At 41.2% G+C, this 21,931-nt stretch overlaps 1 long non-coding RNA gene across 1 annotated transcript; it reads right to left on the reverse strand.

Annotated features, from left to right (window-relative positions):
* Positions 1-11,723: 11,723 nt before the first annotated feature.
* Positions 11,724-21,931, reverse strand: LOC124291240. Its single transcript, XR_006902175.1, has 4 exons — positions 21,832-21,931; positions 13,378-13,589; positions 12,838-12,935; positions 11,724-12,261 (listed from the first exon to the last, which is right to left on the reverse strand). It is a non-coding gene; the product is annotated as an uncharacterized LOC124291240 (long non-coding RNA).

The following is a 21,931-nucleotide window of genomic DNA, read 5'->3' on the forward strand; positions in this document are numbered from 1 at the left end:
TATTCAAAATATGACACAAATAGTTTTATAAATGGTTAGCTCCTATCGAATTTTGAAATATGTCTTGTGTTGGGGTACTCTTAATAAGATATACCGTGTTCATTCGGCCGTATTTTAAATGCGCATGTGAAGTCTAGGATTGGGTGTACTCTTGAACAAATAAATAAGTTAGAACAGATTCAATTACTAGCAGCGAGAATAGTTACTGGTTTACCAAAATATACATCACTTGAATTTCTTTATTTTGAAACTGGATGAGAAACATTACAAGATCGTCGCAGAAAACGAAAACTATGTTTAATGTATAAAATTCAAAATGAAATGGCTCCTCCATACCTAAAAGAATTGCTTCCCTTGAATGTTGGTTCTAAATCAAAGTATAATCTACGCAGTTCTCTAAACATATCGATTCCTATTCCAAGACTTAAACATTCAAAAGAATCCTTCTTTTCATCCACAATATGCTCTTGGGACAATTTACCAACCACCGTTTGTAATTCAAAAAAGTGTTTCAACTTTTAAAGCATGTATAACTGATAACCATGCATATGCACCTCTGTATTATTCGTGTGGTAAAAGAAAATTAAATATTATTTATACCAAGCTGCGTTATTCTGTTAGTTGTTTGAACTTTGATTTGTACAGAGTTGGATTGAAAACTGATCCTGTTTGTATATGTGGTGATTTTATTGAGGACTCGTATCATTATCTGTTTGAATGTCCATTGTACAAACAACAGAGAGTTAAGTTCATTTTAGTTGACCTTCGACTTTAGTTAGAAGGAAGAGAAGACCTATCATCATGTGAAAATACAAATTGTTCAAGTTAGTGCAATGGTTCATAAGTGAGACAAAACGATTTGTACAGCACATTGATATTATTCTGTATAACCTCTATCTGTTTTTAACTTATACTACTTTCTTGTCCACTATCTGCCATCTTTAGTTGCGGGAATCTAAATTACCTATGTACATACCAAGGAGAGGATATTCTAAGTTAGAGAACTTATACCAAATCCTTTTCTCTGTGAATAAAATTTGATTAAAACAATTGGGTCCAGAGAATTGGGAAATAGTGTCTTTCCGAGCTTAGTCAAGATCATGAAAGCGTTTTTTTTATCCCTTACTATCCTCACACTTTATAACGGTGTAAGGCCAGGGGGAATCATTTTCCCGAGGGGTAAACTGACAACAAACGTCCTGTTTCCACATTTGTAGAATTAGCCTGGGAATTCGTAGGGGCATTACGAGATATACCCCTTTTATGTTCCTCCTATTGATCAATCGGATTCCATCTCACATATCACTTGCATTTCCTTCAAATAAAATGTGTGAGCAGTCAAGACGAAATGATCAAGTTATTAAAGGAAAATTGTCCAATTCCCTGGTGTAGACACCCAGTTCATGGGGAGTTGAATAACCACACAAAGAGATTTGGAAAAACTATCGGGCGATAATACAATACTGCTGTCGACCGAACCTTGCAGAGTTAGTCGTGTGTTTAGGAACATGGTGTCTCATAGTATCATTCACTGTTTTATCTCGGTTGATTATTTTCAGCTGTATTTAGAGTCGAACAACAGCAAACCAGTCAGCTAAACCTGTCATTTGTTGTCTATGCAATTTGTGATGCGAACGTAAAATACGAGCACTATGTGCAACAAAACAAAAACGCAACAAACCGATGAAGGGCAATAACATTAATTTTGTCCTCAGTACTCAATTTCATATTACCTAATATGTCGTCGGTTGATTTATCATATCAGTCTGAATAACTTCAATGCTATACCCATGCTCTATTAAACCGCCTCCGTGGTGTAGTGGTTAGAGCGTCCGCCCGGAGAGTGGAAGGTCGCGGGTTCGATCCCCGACTGCGTCTTACCAAAAGACGTTAAAATATGGTACTTGTTGGTCCCTGCCTGGCACTCGGCATTAATGGGTACAACAAGGACTGGTCGGCTCGGAGTCCGTATAATGTGTCTGAGTGGGGTATTCATGCTTCACTGCGGCATGGTATCTCAGTGAGCTAGCACTATAAAACCAGCTTCAGTCTGGGCTAGTACAAGCAGCCGCACATACACATACACACGCATGCATGTCGTCATATGAGCGAAATATTCTCAAGCACGACGTTATACTCAATTTCACCTCACCTCACCATGCTCTATTATCAGTCTTGATTCACACGATCGTTTTTTTCCTTCTGGAAACAAATAAAGCAACACTTGTGCTTTCATGTGATCCCTTATTTTTTCCCCTCAGTATATACTATGTTAAAAAGAAGGGATTCTTTTGTTTTGACGTAAACCTATAGGAACAAACACCAATGCAATGGGCGTAAGGGATTTATATGGCCAAAGCATTTCCACCAAAAGACCAAGCTTCCAAACCAGATCCACGTGACCGCGGACAGCATGAACAAAGATTTGTATGCCGGATGTACCATTGTGACGCAATCTCGTTTGTAAGCAGGTCTTAGAAACGTTTTTTTTTAAGTTTGATCGTAGCCAATGTGTTAAGAATGGGCAAAACGCATAGCTAGCAAACACTTATTGCAATATGTTGTATCAAGGCTCCAAGCACAATATGTACGTAAGTCCCAAGACTTTCAAAGTAAATTCAAACTTACTATCATTTTAACTGAAGTATATATGTCATTTTAACTTATGGCTAGACTTGTCTACAATCGCTAACTCTGGTGTCCCCCGCCGTGATGTTGCTGGAATATTGCTAAAAGCGGCGTAAAACCAAACTCAGTCAGTCAGTCAGACAATCGCTAACATCTGGAGGGATGGCGTAAATCCAACTAGGGTCCATGCAGGTAGCAAAGGCACTGTAACTCCCAGTGGTCCCCAGTACGTTGATCTACCTTCAGTTGTTGGCGATCTATAGCCCGTGTTTTATATTACACGTTTCAAACATGTTGCAGTTGGGCTCTCATCAGAATATTGTTGCCGAGACGTTGTGTGTTCGTCAGTCAGTTATAGAAACACAATGTCAATGATGACGCCGATCTGGACGCACAAGGACACCAACTCCAGCCGGGGACAAATTATTCAGAACGATGGCATAAAGAAATCTGTTGCCTTCTGTCACTAGGATAAGGGCGGGGTGGAACAGTCAACGTGTCTGACATTACATATTCAGACGGTGCAACAGTCTGCACAGATGTCGTCTGCATGCACGACGTCCACGTGCAATCCCGGCCCATAGCCTACTGCACGTCATTTGGATCAGACGCCTCCGTGGTGTAAAGAAAGTCAGAGTTTCACTCTCGACTTCTGTGACCGAAGAATTCGATTAGGTGCCTCACTAGAATCAAATAACCTCATCTGTATTTTGTCAAGGGTAGCCTTGTCGTCTCAAGCGCTGGAGTTCTTTGTACAGAATTGCATGTCCTGGCCAATTCTGAAGCGCCGGTAAAAGAATATTGTTTAACACCTTCAAGTCTTCCTTCACGCTGATTGTGCAGTTTGAGTAGCTCTGCAGAACAATACCAGAGGCTGGCTATGGAGAAGGCCCGTGTTTGATTCGCAGAATCTGTAGAATATGTTGTGCAGGACAATAGTCAACAATATGTATATTAAACAGCAATACTATTCCTTTGTGCATCTCATTCCTGTGTACACCTCACGCGCCTTAATACAACGAGATTATTGCTAAAAGCGGCATAAAAAGAATCCATTTATTCTCAAATGATCATCGGTGTAAATGTTAAACTCTGAATCAGATCACAGCATTTACAGAGTTGTCATAGGAACCGTATCAATTTCTCCATCCTTTCAAGAATTATTGTCACAGATGAGACCGGTATCCAGGTGTTACAATATAAACGCTCTGTTGCCACTCTATTGTTTTACAACATAATCGCCTTTTTACATCTCCTTTTTCAGTTGGAGTCGGTATCAAGTTAAATTTTGTTTAAGAATGAAAAACCAGTGCTAATGCCCGCATAACGGCGTGCTGCTTTGAAATTTGAAACAGGATGACTGTTAACGTAACTTGATACAGCGTCTGTATGACATTCTCATCTGAAATTTGTTTTCATACTGTTTCATGAAAATGAGACCCGCATTTGTCTTGCAAGTATTGTTTCACAGGGAATACTCAGTGCAAATAATAAACAGCACATCAGCTTTTAGGAACTCTGTTTGAAAGTTTTAGATTTACGGGGATCTTCGAACAGTTTCAATATCTTCTCGTGTCATCTTCTTTCTTAATCTATTAATCTATATTCTAAACCTATTCCTATCTCACCTGCCTTAATCTGTTTCCATATTCATCCGCTTAACAGTAACAGTTAGCAGCAATACCCATTGATGACAGTGTTCCATATTCATTATTATTGTGGAAATGCTTATTTAAGTGAAGAATGAAGACCCTTCAAAACCCAAGTGTTGACTGCATGTCAGCTTTGTTAAACCATATACGAGTAACCCCGACCACAGCATCTAGTGCAACCCGACCACAACATCTAGTGCAACCCCGACAACAGCATCTAGTGCAACCCCGACCACAGCATCTAGTGCAACCCGACCTCAACATCTAGTGCAACCCGACCACAGCATCTAGTGCAATCCCGACCTCAGCATCTAGTGCAATCCACAGCACTAGTGCAATCCCGACCACAGCATCTACCATCTAGTGCAACCCGACCACAGCATCTAGTGCAATCCCGACCACAGCATCTAGTGCAACCCGACCACAGCATCTAGTGCAACCCGACCACAGCATCTAGTGCAACCCGACCACAGCATCTAGTGCAACCCCGACCACAGCACCTAGTGCAACCCCGACCACAGCATCTAGTGCAACCCGACCACAGCATCTAGTGCAACCTGACCGACCACAGCATCTAGTGCAACCCCGACCACAGCATCTAGTGCAACCCGACCACAGCATCTAGTGCAACCCCGACAACAGCATCTAGTCCAATCCCGACCTCAGCATCTATTGCCACTCCGACCACAGCACCTAGTGCAACCCCGACAACAGCATCTAGTGCAACCCGACCACAGCATCTAGTGTAACCCCGACAACAGCATCGAGTGCAACCCCGACAACAGCATCGAGTGCAATTCCGATCACAGCATCTAGTGCAATCCCAACCACAGCCTCTCGTGAACCCCCACCACGCATCTAATGCAATCTCAATAATAGCATCTAGTGCAACCCCGATTCCCACATCAAGTGCAACCCCCGATCACAACATCTGGTGGTATAATTTCAAATTATTCTCAAACACTATCCACGACTCAAAGAGTCAATCCATATTGAAAGACTCCAACAGTGAACCAACCGTGATCAAGGCTGGTACAAACCTCCGGCTGACCATATGTATCAACAATATTCCAGTAAAGCGTAAATCATTTCTATTTCTTCTTTGTTCCACTGACTTAACCTGTGAGGACTTTTCATATTAATCATCGCCTTGAAAATCTAACAGTGTTCTCCGTATTTTTGTCGCCACGCCCCAAGTTCAATAAACTCCACCACCTACTTGTATATATGCTCCTCATCCCTGCACTGTGCGTCACTTCCTTGACAACCTGCCAGAAGTTAACTCTGTTAGAACCTACTCTGAAATGCCGCTGCTAACTGTAATGACAAAGTTGTTGATCGGCATATCTTATCATGACTTGAAATACACATGCTTATCCCAGCTTCACCACTGTCAGTATGATAACTACGTGGTAATTTTAGGTGAGGTGAAATTGGGTTTTACGTCGTACTTGAGAATATTTCGCTCATATGACGACGTGCATGCGTGTGTATGTGTATGTGCGGCTGCTTGTACTAGCCCAGACTTAAGCTGGTTTTATAGTGCTAGCCCACTGAGATACCATGCCGCAGTGAAGCATGAATACCCCACTCAGACACATTATACTGACTCGAGCCGACCAGTCCTTGTTGTACCCATTAATGCCGAGCGCCAGGCAGGGACCAACAAGTACCATATTTTAACGTCTTTTGGTATGACGCGGTCGGGGATCGAACCCGCGACCTTCCGCTCTCCGGGCGGACGCTCTAACCACTACACCACGGAGGCGGTCGGTAATGATTTAGGTATCCATTAAGCATTATAAAGGATTAAACACTATTGCTGAAGTAGAACGCCTTTAATTACAACAAACTAGTACGTATTTACTACGAAAGTGTAATCCCAAATAAAACGTGTTACATCCGACCACTTTCTAAATGGCATTGTGTATTCATAGCTTTCTGGCGTGGGAGCCGTGCCAATTTACACTTATCAGGGGGGTACACAAAGACCGTGGTCTAGACTACCAGTTATCTACTTCCATTTTTGTTGAAGCCGCGCTGGCTGAGTGGGTTAGACGGCTGATTTTGTGTGCTGGCGACTAGGTGCCTGACTCTGATCGTGTGGCTTCGAATCCCGGATGGGACTCAACCCGACAAAAGTACTAGAACCTGTAATCCCAAATATAACATATGTCACATCAAACAACATAGTATATGATAGAGCATCTGTTCTGAGATCGGAATGTCGGTGTTTCTCACTGAGAAAGGTTTTCGGATGGTACTTGTTGTTAACCCGCCAAGCACATCTCTGCGTGGGGAATCCATGGTAAACTACGTCATGCGATATTGTTGTTTTTCATTTTAGAAGTTATTGAGCAACAGTATAGGCAAGAAACTTCTTGGATGACAACTTCTTTATTCTATTATAATGCGACGTTTCGTGATAGATCCTTAGATCGTTGTCACTCTTGTTTAAAAAATGAACTGATCACATTTCACTAGATTTTAAAAAATCGGTTCTTGTTTTGAAATTACCAATATGAACATGAGCACGATAACCGTGATCACAGATACGATACAGATAACAACCGTTAAGCAATCATTCTCTACAATATGACTCATTACTAAGAAACGGAAACATACAACACGAATGAAATATGATAGAAATGCGGCTCTAACTTTGGAAGTACCTTCAGTACAGTTTTTAATTTTTTGAAATGTCATGCTGACAGTTTTCTTTCTTGACTACAATAAGGATGAATAAAATATAACTCGAAATCGAACTTATCGAGTATATATAATATTAAACTTCGACGCCAGAGAAAATCCAGTTGATTGTCAGCCCAAATATACTCTTCAAAATACAGAAACTATACATGCTGTTTTGGAGTTTACTTACTGAATGCATATAATTGATTCAAACAATGACAATTACAGTATATCATCACTTTACAAAATTCCAAAACATGATTATCCAGAAAGTGTTTGGTCAAACCACAGAGAGCTATTACATCCACTTGGTCAGAGTTAAATGTCAGTATCTGGTGTGACCAACATGAGCATCGGTAACAGCTTGGCAGCGGTGACCCACAGAAGAAAGGAGATGTTGAATGCTGTCTTGGGAAATGTTTTGATACTCTTGCTGAAGTGTTGTGTGCAGATTTTGTAGTGTCTGAGGTGGCGGATTACGCTGGGGCAAGCGTCGATCAAGAGTATCCCATAGAGTGAGTGAGTTTAGTTTTACGCCGCACTCAGCAATATTCCAGCTATATGACGGCGGTCTGTAAATAATTGAATCTAGACCAGACAATCCAGTGATCAACAGCATGAGCATCGATCTAAGCAATTGGGATACGATGATATGTGTCAACCAAGCCAGCGAGCCTGACCACCCGATCCTGGTAGTCGCCTCTTACGACAAGCATAGGCTACTGAAAGCTCATTCTAACCCGGACGTTCACGGGTAGTATCCCATAGATGTTCAATGGGGGACAAATTGGGGGATCGAGAAGACCAAGGTAACACCTGAACATTGTTTTGCTGGAGGAAGTCCTGTCAAACACGTGCAAAGTGAGGTCTAGCATTGTCATGCTCCAAAGATCAACCGTTGACGTTGATGAAGGGAAGGTCTTGACGCTGAACTGGTCTTCTGGCAAAAGTCTGGCTTTCAATAGCCAATTGTGCACTGTCTGGGCGGAGATTCGGATTGTTGTGGATGATGCGGCCGTGGTGTTTGAACGAACATGTCTCAAACGGATGTAGCGATCCTGGGCGGCGGTGGTAACTCTAGGTCGACCTGACCTGGGTCTGTCATTAATACTCCCAGAATTGTTGTATCGGGTCCATAGGATTGAGACGGTCTGTCTGGACGCGCTGAAGTGCCTTGCCACCTCATTCCGCGATGCCCGTCCTTGTAAACGGCCGATGGCGTTGTGTCGTTGCGCTTCTGTCAGTCTTTTCATTCTCTTGTCGTCGATAGTGGCTAAAAGCAATGCATGTGGCGTACAATCGGTGTGGCTTTTTAAAGCCTACAGTCATAGGCTTCAGTTCAGGGTCATACACAATTTCATGATGCACGTGCATTTCATGTAGGGTGCGTTTTAGTGATGTGTACAGACGTGAGTGTAACGTTACGTTTTTGTTCAACGTTTCCTTTTTCAAACGTTTTGTCGTCGGCAACTTCTCCCCCACTTGTTGGGAATCAGCATGGATTGGTTTGTGTCAAATATTTTCCAAAACTTCAAATTTTTCCTATGTATAGTTTCTTTTTCTGAAGAGTATATATTCCATTGTGCGTAGAAGGCTAAATGGTTGAGGAAGATACGAGTGGATCACTGAAAATCAGTAACGACACCAGGTGGTTCTCAATCGTAGGATCGTCTGGAATAAAGCACACCTCGTATATGCGGCTTCATGTATTCCGTGCATGCATACTGCATGCGAAGTCACCCACCCAGTGCATGCCAGAACACGACTTAAATTCTACAACCCTGTTTGTGCTGCATGTCACATTGTAGATATGTTTTGTCAGTTGTAACATTACAGTTTGTCAGTTTACCTGTGTGGCAGCTCATACGACGAGAGAATATCTTCAAACAGTCCTGCTCCAACTGATGTGCTACTTTGCAGTCATGCCGTGGGTTCGAACTGGTGTTCAGCAACCCATGCTTTTCGTAAGAGGTCACTAATGGGATCGGGTGGTCAGGCTCGCTGACTTGGTTGACACACGTCAGCGTATCCCAATAGCGTAGATCGATGCTCATGCCGTAGATCACTGGATTGTCTGGCTCAGACTCGATTATTTACAGACCACCGCCATATAGCTGGAATATTGCTGAGTTCGGCGTTAAAGAACAAACCAACCAGCCATGTGTATCCTCGAATACCGATGTCAGCGATATCAATTTACACCAGTGATTTTAAAAGAAAAACATCTGAAATCTTTGCAAATACACTGGCCTGAAGCCAGGTCGAACTTCCTTGTGTGCTGGGGCGGTGGGGTTGCCTAATGGTGAAAGCGTTCGCTCGTCGCGCCGAACACCCGGGTCCGATTCCCCACATGGGTACAATGTGTGAAGCCCATTTCTTGTGTCCTCCGCCGTGATATTGCTGGAATATTGCTAAAAGCCGCGTAAAATTATACTCACTCCTTGCCTGGAGGTAAATATATATGCGTTCTTGAAAGTAGGAATGAGTGATTGAGTTAGTTGGGTTTAACTCAGCTTTGAATCGTTTTCTAGTCATATCCCGGCGTGTCTGGTCAATGTGTGCCAAAATTCCGAAGTGATGCAAGTTTTAGACGTTGTTGAAACCCACGAGGACGCGACCGATGCCCCAGAAACAGAATCGACGAAAAGGGATTCGAACCCACGAACATTGGTTTCTGGCATGCGGAAGGAATAATGACTTAACTGACTGACTGAGTTTGGTTTTACGCCGCTTTTAGCAATAGTCCAGCAACACCACGGCGGGGGACACGTGGGGATTCGAACCCGGGTCTTCGGCGTGAGGAGCCAACGCTTTAACCACTAGGCTACCCCACCGCCCTAATGACTAAACAGGGTTGTAGGTATGCGCCGGCCGTATGACAACTTTGTTGTTTGTTTGTTGTTTAACACCAATAAGCAATAATCCCGAAATGTTAACGACTGAATAGAATCTGAGGCAGTATACCAGATGACTGATAATATGAACAACGATCTTCACCAAAGATTGTATGTATGTGTATATGTGTATATATGTGTGTGTGTGTATGTGTGTGTGTATGTATGTATGTGTGTGTGCGTATGTATGCATGTATGTGTCTCTGTATGTGTGTCTGTCTGTCTGTCTGTCTATCTATCTATCTATCGGTGTCTGTCTCTGTGTGTCTGCCTGTCTGTGTGATTATATGGTTGTCTGATTCTCTCTCTTTAAACTACACAGTACATTAAATTACTTATGATTTGAAAAAAACCTTATACGTACACACGACGTAACTCATATACCTGTTTCAACACAGACGGTAACGTGATCGCCGTTAAAAAGAAATGCATCATCAGTATGCATGATTAGTCTTTTCTATAAATAAATATTACTACCACTATGAAATATAATCACGACGCTTGTGAAAATTATACTTCCTCTTTTCAGCCCTTTTACTTCTTCTTTGAAGTTTAATATCTGGTTAATTAACTGGTCTTATTGCCACACTTTTACGTGGACTCCTGGCCATTGTAAGTCTCAGACGACTATAGCTAGTCCATTTTTATCCCCTCAATGTTGAATTCTAGGGTTTGTTTGGTGTTTACCGCTGCACTCTGCACGCTGAAGTATTCCAGCTATTTGACGACGGTCTGGACCTGATAATCTAGTGGCCAATGGCATGAGCATCGATCTACACAGTTGGGAACCGATGACATGTGTCAACCAAGTCAGCGAGCCTGACCACCCGGACCCGTTATTCGCCTGGGACGACAAGCATGGGTTGCTTAAGACCAATTCTAAACCGGATCTTCAGGGGGTTCCGAATTCTATGGATGGTAAGAAGTAGTACATTTTAAAGTCCTTTGGTGCGACAAGGCTAGCGAATGATAGAGTCAGTGAGTATGGTCTTACGGTGCAATACTCCAGCAACATTACGGCGGAGGACTTTACACATTGCACCCATGTGGGGAATCGAACCCGAGTCTTTAACCACTAGGCTACCACTGTGGAAAGAAATCATCGACCTTCTGTTCTCTATGCGCTAAGTCGAGAATGAGGTCTCTTCAACGATACATATCGGCGTGCCATGGTGCCTTTTGAAATAAGGAGAACAATATCATGTTTATTCCCTTACATTGGAATATGTTCTCATGTTCAATGACGTATATTGAGAAACATGTAAAAATAACACAGTGAACTGAATATAATTCCAAAACTGATGTTGCAAGACATATATTTGCCCAGAAAGCCTGGGAATGTCAGTTCTGACAAAAACAAAAGTCTTGAAATACTGCTTGGATATGTCAAATGTACATTTGATATGAAACACCACTGGTCCAACCTGTTTTCATTCGGAACAGTATTTAGAGTGATAAAACTTAGATTGTTTGCATTAAAAGAGACTTCTTGTTGTCCAACATGACCGCGAGAGGTACAACCTGTTATACTGGAAATGTAATTGCAATGCGAACCGCCCTCTTGTAATACCAGTTTACAATGTCAATAATAATAAGGTCTCCACGCGTGAACTACACGCCGCTAGGGCATGCTCTAAGCGCATACAACATGATAACCCCGGATAGCCCAACCTGCCTGTGAGGTGCTAGAAGGGAAATAGTCATATGTCCTATTCCACCGGGTACCCATTTTCTGCTGGGTGAACAGAGACAATTTTGAACAAACTCACATGCTTAGGGTGAGACCACATGTAGCCTTGGTTCCTCAAAATAATTACGTGTATGTCAATCACTTTTGAAACTATAAGAGTACAAGAGATTTGGCTGTATATGGTTTATTAAATTTCTTCAAAAAGGAAAACAAAACATTTTAATTAGAACTAACATATAGTATACATAAATATATTGATGACAATAGGTGATCATCTAAGGCATTCTTGTGGTGCAATGGTATGTCATTACCTGAATACCGTTGTCACAGCAACAATTCCATACAGGTATGTGTGACAAATTGCTGATATGACTCATAATCCCACTTGATGGTGTAGCTGTCCAGCTTTCTAAATGTGTTTACACTTACTGTGGTGTATATGCTAACATCATAATAATAGACGGAGTAAGTAAAATCACAGTTACTCGAAGCACAAGTACCTGTCATTGATACACAAACACACGTTCAGTTTTAATGGATCTCAGTTGAAACTAATGTGTCTGAAAGGGTTCATTCATCCAAACATGCAGCTATAGTAAGTACTTCTGTGCTTCGTATGTGAAACGGCCAATCGTGTAAGGCATCTCTGGGACGGTTTACTTCTTCATCCTTCTTAAGAATTCCGCTTCGCTTATGAATCCGTCACCTTAAAAAAATGGAGATGCCAAACTGCTCTCAAAAAGTACATATGGTGCTTGAACATTGAACAAAAGATATTTTCAATACAAAAATTTGTATTCGTCTTATGAATTCGTTTTGTAAGTTTGCTTTTATTATTATATCGCCGATGCACAAAAAAACTAACTCCAGACTCGAGGGCATTGCTGCAATTCTAAGAAAATGATTAACTCATTAAATGTAAAAATTCACATTGAAGCACTAAAATTGAAAATAGCACGCACTAATTTAAAACCAATGTACAAAAAGATTCTCTACCAGTATTTAATGCACGCGTTCTTTGAGGATAATATAATCATAATGCCTAACGCAGCAAATCGTTTCCTAATGCTACAAAGCATGGATATAATGACTAATACAGAGCTACGTCCCATGGATCAGGCATTTTTCATCGTGGGTTCGAATGCCGGTTAGGCCTCTCTATGTCTCTTGGTCTCACTAATGTGCCTATTGACACATATCAACTAATTACTCTTCAGTTTTATGTTCATCAAATTTATATTTCACATTTACAAGTACAGCAATTATATTTGAAAGCACAAACCGTTCAGATCCACAAACTCTCTGATCAAGTACAGTGCAAGTTCGGGATCCTGTGAGAGTTGGAGCACCATGTCTCTGACAGGTATAGGAATTGATGAACTGTAAAGAGAGAAGGGCAATGGTTGGTGGCATGCAGACGTGGTCATGGAATATATATGTTTGAAGTAAATGATAATATAGTTTGCTAAGTCCCTCATGAACTACAATGTACACACAAGTATTCATTACATATACAGTAAAACATTTGTGTCGGACTTTGATATATCAAACCCACGGTTGTCACGAAGTAATCAATTCTGTCGAACCTCGAAATATCTGCATAGGTCTCTTCAACATCGACACAACGGTTTCTTTGCTGTATCCCAAATCAGTTGACAATATTTACATGCGTGTCTGTTTAAAAAAATGAAATTGAAATTGAAATTTGAAAAATGTGAAAAATGAAATTGAAATTCCGGTTTTTCATGCCATTCCAGCTCCAGCTCTGTGAACCCGTCCCCCTTAAGATTTTAACTTTTAACTTGTCCCTTATTCCTCTTACCTTCGATCTAGATCAGAAGGGGAAGTAGCATACCGGACAGCAAGCCTGGTCGCTGCTTGAAGAGGTCACTACCGACGTTCCCACCTGACCTTTGAAGCCCCAGTTTTGCCTATACGCGCTTCCAGATCTGAAGGCACCACATGCCCGTTGAACCCCCATCGAGATGACCAGTGCGAGGCAGCCTAAAACTAGAGTCATCTGCATCTTTGGATCTGAAACATAAGAACCGTCTGCATAATATGTCACACTGCGTTGGGTGTGAGGTGAAAACTAGTTAACACGTTCAAGGCTATTCCTCTTAAATAGCGACGTGCGCGCTTGTACACGTGTGCATGTGTGGGATTATGTGTAGATTTCCAAATTGAATCAATAAGTTAACCCAGGAATCTACATGCAAAAGACTTCAGAGAGGAACCATCAATATACGGGTTTACAAATAAATACAAATTACAAATAAATACAAATTAATTACAGTGGTAATACACAACAGAGTGGAGATGCAAACTCCAATGGTACTACACTTTCAGTGGTCAGGATTCCAAAATAGGCCTAGGAGGGATATGTTAGATGAAGAAAACCAACAATGCTTCATACATCCGCTGGTTTTGGTGCTATGTGAGATGAAAAGAGGCATCTGCTTGCATAGTCTAAATACCTTCCTTAACGTTCTGTACCATTTTACTATCACCGATAAGTCAAGTTGTTCTAGACGATTCCAGATTACACGTGATTCTAAACACGTCTAAAGTTTTAGACGCCACTAAACCACTGCTTAAGGTAGTCATATGATCCCGACAGCTATTTGTCGTTAAAACACAATGTTTTGAACTTCTGATAAATGTTAACCGAAGCAATGTAATGTTCTATACCATTCTACTATCATTGATAAGTCAAGTTGTTCTAGACGATTCCAGATTACACGTGATTCTAAACACATGCAGTTTAAGACGCCACTAAACCACTGCTTACCGTCGATGGTTATACATTTGTATATTCCCAACAGCTATTTGTTGTTAAAACACAGTGTTTTGAGTTTCTGATAAATGTTAACAGAAGCAATGTAAAACAAGTACGTCATTGTGTAACAGTAATTTATACCGCCATGTATGCGCGTGTATCATTTGATATAGGAGATCAGGTAAGTTTCGTGCTTGACACTTTTGTGAGTTATCGATAACCTTTCTCTTACATCATGACTTTACAGTCAATGTGTTATTATCTAACATTTGGAATTTCTGTAAATGGCACAGTTTCCAGGGCAAATTTAGATTCAAAACTTACGTAATGACGTTAAAAAAACTCACTTAAAGTAGTAAAAAGTGGCAACATGATGCAAAATGAAGGCCATATGTTGCATTCTGGGTAATTCATAACATTGTATCTCATACTGAAGGAAATGCCATTGTTAAGATCAGGATATATAAATGATTACCTAACGACCAAAATAACGTTTGTTTGGCAAATCAAATGCAGGGTTCAGCATACCATTATTATGATATACAAAACAGTGTCAAAGAAATAAAATATATTCAGCATCACCGAAGACACACCATTATGACGGTGATGCTTTAGAGAGAGAGAGAGAGAGAGAGAGAGAGAGAGAGAGAGAGAGAGAGAGAGAGAGAGAGAGAGAGAGAGAGAGAGAGAGAGAGAGAGAGAGAGAGAGAGAGAGAGAGAGAGAGAGAGAGAGAGAGAGAGAGAGAGACAGAGACAGGGAACGCGCACATTTTTCATTAAAAACCTTTTCTTTAAAATCAACACATGCCAGGAACTTTATCAGTAGTCAATAGAAACTATTTTTAATGCGATCCGATCCAATAAGGTAATCAAGCATTTAAATTGTATTACTTTTTCAGAGCCACACGTTAAATGTTCTATAGAATGCAAAAATGAATACCCTGTAGTATACACGTCGAGCCACGCTGTGTAATCTCCATTCACCTTTCAATCCCCAATAAAGGGATGAACCCAATTTATATTTGCTCCACTAAGCAAACAGTGTTAAGTGATTGGTGTCATTCAAATGCCTTATGCGAAGACTATAAACGACCACGAGAGCAATCAACACTGCATAAATACATAAACCTTGATATTTCACACTTTGCCATTTGTAGTTTGCAGCAGGTTACCTAAATGACTACAGCCATTAAAATCTGCTCATAACAATGTATAAAATCAATTTTGATGATAGATTTAATTACTTTTTGTGACATTCTCAAAACATCGACGACGATGAGGTGATTCAAGTGACAACTGATGACCAATAATATCAATATGATATCGGTTGTTTTCATTTCTATGATGCTTGCAATGTAATATTTGTGACGTTTTTAACGTATCACACACTTTACATGCATGGAGATAGATATAAATCTGTTATTCGATATTTATACATTGTACACATACACGTTCCTTTTGTTTCATGGTCGAATGACACACAGTGGCCACCGTCTCCATGTAGTCACCCGAGATGCCCAACGGGCTATGACCACCTTCTTCATGTAGTCACCCGAGATGCCCAACGGGCTATGGCCACCTTCTTCATGTTGTCACCCGAGATGCCCAAGGGGCTATGGCCACCTTCTTCATGTTGTCACTCGAAATGCCCAACGGGCTAGCTATGGCCACCTTCTTCATGTAGTCAAATGACCATCTTCTTCATGTTGTCACCCAAATCTCCCAACAGGCTATGACCACCTTCTTCATGTAGTCACCCGAAATGTCCAAGGGACAATGACCACCTTCTTCATGTAGTCACCCAAATCTCCCAACGGGCAATGACCACCTTCTCCATGTTGTCACCCAAATCTCCCAACAGGGCTATGACCACCTTCTTCATGTAGTCACCCGAAATGCCCAACGGGCTATGACCACCTTCTTCATGTAGTCACCCGAGATGCCCAACGGGCTATGGCCACCTTCTTCATGTTGTCACCCGAAATGCCCAACGGGCTAGCTATGGCCACCTTCTTCATGTAGTCAACCGAGATGCCCAGGGGGCAATGACTATCTTCTTCATGTTGTCACCCAAATCTCCCAACAGGCTATGACCACCTTCTTCATGTAGTCACCCGAAATGTCCAAGGGGCAATGACCACCTTCTCCATGTAGTCACCCGAAATGCCCAACGGGCTATGACCACCTTCTTCATGTTGTCACCCGAAATGCCCAACGGGCTATGACCACCTTCTTCATGTTGTCACCCGAAATGCCCAAGGGGCTATGACCACCTTCTTCATGTAGTCACCCGAAATGCCCAACGGGCAATGACCACCTTCTCCATGTTGTCACCCAAATCTCCCAACAGGCTATGACCACCTTCTTCATGTAGTCACCCGAAATGCCCAAGGGGCAATGACCACCTTCTCCATGTAGTCACCCGAAATGCCCAACGGACAATGACCACCTTCTCCATGTAGTCACCCGAAATGCCCAACGGGCAATGACCACCTTCTCCATGTAGTCACCCGAAATGCCCAAGGGACAATGACCACCTTCTTCATGTAGTCACCCGAAATGCCCAACAGGCTATGACCACCTTCTTCATGTAGTCACCCGAAATGTCCAAGGGGCAATGACCACCTTTCTCCATGTAGTCACCCGAAATGCCCAACGGACAATGACCACCTTCTCTCATGTAGTCACCCGAAATGCCCAACGGGCAATGACCACCTTCTCCATGTAGTCACCCAAAATGCCCAACGGGCTATGAACACATTCTTCATGTAGTCACCCGAAATGCCCAACGGGCTATGAACACATTCTTCATGTAGTCATCCGAAATGCCCAACGGGCTATGAACACATTCTGCATGTAGTCATCCGAAATCTCTTAAGGGCAATGACCACCTTCATTCATGTAGTCACCCGAAGTGACCAACGGGCAACGCTCCCCTTCTCTGCAAGATATACACCCCCCGTACGTGACAATGATGGAGGTTGGTCATATATAAAAGAGATTGACTGTTACCGACTGTTAACCGACTAGTAACCATAATTGCTCTATTCAAGTTTCTTTGTGGACATACACATGACATGCATTTTGTCAACTCAATTATCAATTCGTTATCTTTTGCCAATGTTATCTCCAAATTACTCAACCCGTGAAGATCCGGGTTAGAATTGAATTGTAACCCATGCTTGTCGGGATCGGGTGGTCAGACTCACTGACTTGGTTGACACATGTCATCGTATCCCAATTGCGTAGATCGACTCTCATGCTGTTGATCACGGGATTTTCTGGTCCAGATTCAATTATTTACAGACACTGAGTGCGGCTTAAAACTAAACTCACTCACTCGAATTACTCGAACGAAACAATTGTTATACTGGAAAACAAAATGAAAGTAGCAAGTGAATTTAAGATCTGAAATATATGTTTGTAATGATGGACTTTTTGGATGTGGTGGAGATCGTTTCGTGAAAAACATAACACCTGAAAAGATTGATGCTCCTTCGTCTAAAGAGTTTTACATAACTATGAAACTAAACGACGGTAAGGTTATTCAGTTCTGCTTTCTACTTCCTGCTGGTATGCTAAATCTTTATATAAACTGGTTTATGTCATATTTCTAACATTCCCGCCACATGCCTTAGATATTGATTGCACAACATATCGACTTGTTATCTGTCATTTTCTTTGGGGAACAAACCTCCCATTTCAGACGAAAGTCACTCAAACGTGACAATACATTGGACAGCTTTCTTAGAGGAATTATTTAAAGTCGTAGTTTATCGCCAACAACGTTGTGGCGAAGTATGCAAGATCATTTGTCTGCATATAGAGCACGTGGAGAGCCGGCATATTTGATAAATCAGCTTCTATGGTTTAGGGAGGCTCTGTTTACTTTGAGCAGCTTCGGGCAGTGAAGACAGGGAAGCTAGTCACATTCCGAAGACGATTACCACTTTGGTGAAATAACTGTAAATCCGTGGGTTGTTATGGTGAACCAAGGGTCATAATCTGGTCGAATCCTGATGATCGGATACTGGAAACCTAAAGGGACACTACTGTGCACACCGAATTGCCCTGAACACGACTAGGCCATCCACGGCGCCATTAAAATTCAGAAGCCACGGCCAATACCAAATGTCCTCAGGGATATCATGAGAGAGGTGAAATGGGGTTCAACGTTCAAGATTATTGCACTTGCATATAGAGACGTTGATGCGGGTTTTAGAGTTTTCATCCATTGAAATACTACATGCATTTAACATGGATACCCCGCACTTTATACTGACTCCGATGTGATCAGTCCTTAGTGTATGCTCTTAATGTCGACCGCCAGGCATGGAATCGACATCGTTTTACGTCTTTTGGTATAATCCCGCTTGGGGATCGAACTACTAATATTCCGTTCTCTAGAACGACGACAATGTCACGAGACCACGAAGGCGTTACCCGGATATAATGAACTCTGTCTGAATTAAACATGAGGGCAAAAGAAACAACCCAAAGATTCACTGGCTGATATCTCCAAAACATGTTCATTAAATTGGAGGACATTGGTGTTTCTCCATACAGTTTTTGGCATGAGGCTCACAACATGGCAAAACCTGTCCCATTCTGATAATTTGATCCTGAAATCAAGTTTATGTTGCAGGTAAAACATACTGCAAAAACACACGTTTGAAGACCTGCCATGACAAACTGAACTTGAACATTTCTGTCATTGAATGAACCAATTGTGTATTGGTGTATAGTGGAGAGATTCAGTGGTAATTATCTATACGAGTCACATGGTATAGATTAGTCATGTAAAGAAGTATTTCCTGTAGTATCCTCAAGCATCTGTATTCTAAAATCACTCACCCCTTAGCGTAATGCTTGGTAATCAGAGACAATGCACCACTCTTAGTAGAGCTGGTATTATGTCCAGAGGAAAACACTGGATTCGACTGTTGTGAACATCGCCGACGTAAAATACAAAAGCAAATAACAATCGTGGACAGTTTCTAACCAACGAGCTTGCAACATTTATGTATTAATGTTCAGATCCTCCCATTTGTCAGACATCCCAATCGTTAGACAGGTTAAAACAACAACTGGGTGAGTGTACAGCTAATCCCCTGCCTGTTACCTCTTAATGAAATAGGAATGGCCCATAAAATGAATAATAGAACAGAACAGAACTTTATTATACTCAGGCCGATATTATCGGCAAATCAGCATCATATGAGGTACAAATGACAATAAATGATAATATTATGGTATTATGGTCATTGAAATGTTAACATATTTAGAGAAATGTTTGACAATTTTGGGGATCTAATGGGATGTCTAACTAATGGGAGTAAACCTTCAGATACGTTGCCACAGCCATGGCCACAAGAACCTACGGTTGGTTTGCTTTGGAAGAGCTGCTGCACAATACAAACTTGGCGATACTCTCTGTTAAAACATACTTAAGTAACTGCTGCTGCTGAATGGGTCCACAAACAGTAAGAGCCAACAGAATCGACAAGATAATCGTTCTTGATATTGCTTTGAAACCTTTTTTCAAACTGCAGGCTAACATCACTTCAGAAACATACCACCTGCTCTGCATTTCAAATTTGCAGACAAAGATATCGTGGCATTAAACTTTTAAATATTTCCCCAAATGTACTGCAATCTTCAAAAACAGTTTTCTTTTCCAATACGAATGCACATCGTCAACGTTTAAGTATAAGAACATCCAGCATATCGTGAATGTAAACTCTACTCATTAATGCTCACAGGACCATCCCCCGCGCCCCCCCCGTCATATTGTCACAAGGGATGTGCCTATTGTTCACAATAACAACATTCGCCATATATCATGTAATCTAACAACTGAAATCACAACATTAACAATCACTATAGGTGTGCACCAATGAGGTCTCTTGGCAGACTCCCTATTGAAACTGGTAGATGGCATAAAATTGATAAAGAAAATAGATTGTGTACATCATACAAGAGTAAAATTGGGGATGAATTTCACTTTATGTTAGAATGCAATGAGTTAAACGAATTAAACAAATATCTCCCTGCATATTATTGTAAACATCCCACTGTTGATAAATATATTTCACTTATGTCTATCACATACAAACCAATACTCGTTAAACTTGCTCTTTTTGTAAAATGGGGCTTGCGTAGGCTCCGTTAATGTAATATGTATGTGTTTCATTGTTTTGCACATATATTTGTTTCACTCTATGTCATGTATATGACTCATGAGAATAAACTTTGAAACTTGAAAACTTGGCAATATGACGATTTGTAACGGGTGGCACAACGTCGAGCAACGAGATGAGCTGAACTCAGGTAGCCTGAAATACGCTTTGCAGTCATTGCTTCGTCTTTCCAGCTAGATTCCGTAAAGTTTAGTTTTGGATCAATCGATCCTGTAAACTTCGGTTAAACCCTGGACAACCAGAAGGGCGTTGCTCATTTTGTGGGTTGTTGGTACCTTTACCATAGTTGGCTAATCATGATCACATGTATTGGTCACGGCATGTCCACAGTCTGTAACGCTCTGTGCGATGCAAACGCCGCATCGCTAGTCCACACACGAACAATGAATGAAATCAAGTAAATCACATCTGTGATAAGCGGAATCAATACTGATGACAGACATAACGGTCCACAGAGGTTTATCGACCTTCCTTTAAAATGTTAAAAAAGGATTCATACCATATGTGTGAGACTACTGCATGCGACACACACAAACTACAGGATGATATTTGGTATTTCCTTTTTGAACTGAACGTTATATTTCTTCTAAAACTTGGTATCAACATGCATATTTTATGATGTTCTACCTTTTATGAAGACTAAATAATTTCAATACTATTTCTCCTTTGACGCCTATCAAATTATTAATCGAGATCAAGACAGAATAATCTTTGGCGTTGACATTTTTTAATATTTAACTCACATTGCCGCATTTACTTTCGACTTTACATAGAGTGGTTGAAAAAACTCATGAGTACTTTGGATCTGGTCAGTCTGGCTAAATTGTCACCATTCGTTCCAAAACTACCACCTTTCGTTACTCACATCAGTTTAACAAACTAAAACAATCTAAATTTCAAAATTGCGAACACTACCTAAAAAAATCAAGTTATTTTTAACCCCTAAAGAGGATGAGTACTGTGCATTAACGTCTGTAGGTGACTTGAGACCTGATGTCTTCAGCGATGACTGGATGGCCATAGTGATTACCAGACAACTGCTGTGAATGAAATGTTACGGCTCTGTATGGCGACATGACTCAGCATGGATATGCACGAACAATCCAGCTTTACGTACTGTTACTTACTGGCCAGACCGGATGGAAGCCAAGTGGGGCCATATTTCTCTCATAACAAGCAATGTTCTGGCTATAATGACCATTTGTCAATGCCATCATTTGGAACAGTTGGCAAATGGTACATTGCTTTTCAAAAACAATAGAATTTGAATTATCTGTCTAAACTAACCTCTTCTTACCTTCAGTGAACGTGGACTGTTGGTATCTCCTGACAATCGCAACAATGAGGAAAAATGAAAACGAGCGCAGTTTTAAACCAATTTGGACAAATGTAGGAGA

The sequence above is a fragment of the Haliotis rubra genome, unplaced genomic scaffold (assembly GCF_003918875.1).
Source record: "Haliotis rubra isolate DU_JTF1 unplaced genomic scaffold, ASM391887v1 Scf487, whole genome shotgun sequence".
Lineage (NCBI taxonomy): Eukaryota > Metazoa > Mollusca > Gastropoda > Lepetellida > Haliotidae > Haliotis > Haliotis rubra.